Source organism: Austrofundulus limnaeus, unplaced genomic scaffold (genome assembly GCF_001266775.1).
Source record: "Austrofundulus limnaeus strain Quisiro unplaced genomic scaffold, Austrofundulus_limnaeus-1.0 Scaffold27, whole genome shotgun sequence".
NCBI lineage: Eukaryota > Metazoa > Chordata > Actinopteri > Cyprinodontiformes > Rivulidae > Austrofundulus > Austrofundulus limnaeus.
The window spans coordinates 202,286-203,848 of record NW_013952429.1 but is presented as its reverse complement, the minus strand read 5'-3'; the positions used below and the strand labels follow the sequence as shown (position 1 = coordinate 203,848).

Sequence of the window (1,563 nt, the reverse complement as noted above, 5' to 3'; positions counted from 1 at the left end):
GAAGGTGGTTCTTAAAGAGACAGAGGCCAATTTCAAGGCATTTAGAAGAGGAAGTGATGGGAAGATAAGTTTATTTTCTATTTAAACATAAAAACAGCATTTTGATAACAGGTAAAGGTGACATAGATACTTTATTAAGGTATAGTATTTAAATGTATGCCTGAGAAACACGTAATATTGCCCCCTTTAAACTGACTGGTTGTAGTTACTGTTGTTATTCAGCTCCCAGCTAATAAAGCTCCTGCAGCTGTCCTTTGCACTGATTTAACAAAATGTGTTGACATTAAAATATGAACATGACCAGGCAGCTGCCTCAGAGTCACAATGTTCACAAGATTCATTTTCTTCTTCTGCTATAATCCTAATGTCATCAAGACAGGCAAGAACTTGGTGTGGTGACCATCTCAGTAGTATTTTCAGTTGTTGTATTGATTGTAGCCACAGAAACCTCAAATATATTAAGAGACTCTGCAGCTCACCATGAAGTGTTTAGTGAGTGTGATTATACTGTGGTGTGATGATTGTTATCCTAGAAATGTCATTAAATTTCTATTTATACCCGACCCTGATTTGTGGAAGTGAAATTTGCATGTTTTTCATGTGAGGATAAGCTGATCTGTCACACAGGCTGTGCTGTGATGCTATTTTGGTTGGTGTCCTAAAAGAGTTTAAACAGACAAATTACAGTTGGTACTGATGGATGGATGGATGGATGGATGGATGGATGGATGGATGGATGGATGGATGGATGGATGGATGGATCATAAATGGATGGATGGATGGATGGATGGATGTATCATAAATAGTAAGTAAGTAAGTAAAGTTTTATTTATATAGCACCTTTCACAGAAATAAATTCTCAAGGTGCTGTACATCCAGGGAAGGGGGCAGTTAAGAAACACCCATTCAAGAAGACAAACATGGCAAACATGGGGGAACAGGTGAAACAGGTCATGCAGCAAACACAGTTGCGCTACCTTTAACAACAGAAAAACTAAAAGCTACACAAGGGAAGATGAGGGAAAAAAAACAAAAACATCATTATATCAACACTGTGGCACACTATGGTGTTTATGGAAAAGCCTCTGCATAGAGCACATTTATTAGCCAGAGGAGTAAGTGAGTTCAGCTGGGCCCGAAGTATCCAGTCCCCTAAACCAGTGCAGCCATAGTTCAAAATATTGATGGTAAACTGTTCATTCTATGTGGCCCTCAGCCTGCTCCAGGAACCATATCACAGGAGGAAGGTGTGGGGCAGATGAATGATGGATGGATGGATGGATGAAGGATGGATGGATGATGGATGGATTATAAATGGATGGATGGATGATGGATGGATGGATGGATGGATGGATGAATGGATGATGGATGGATTATAAATGGATGGATGGATGGATGAAGGATGGATGGATGAATGGATGAATGGATGATGGATGGATTATAAATGGATGGATGGATGGATGGATGGATGGATGAAGGATGGATGGATGAATGGATGAATGGATGATGGATGGATTATAAATGGATGGATGGATGGATGGATGGATGGATGAAGGATGGATG

At 39.9% G+C, this 1,563-nt stretch overlaps 1 protein-coding gene across 3 annotated transcripts in view; it reads left to right on the top strand.

Moving 5' to 3' along the window:
• epb41a (erythrocyte membrane protein band 4.1a) overlaps positions 1-1,563 on the top strand; it is a gene marked incomplete in the record, with an annotated part of 93,837 nt that overhangs the window by 1,071 nt on the left and 91,203 nt on the right.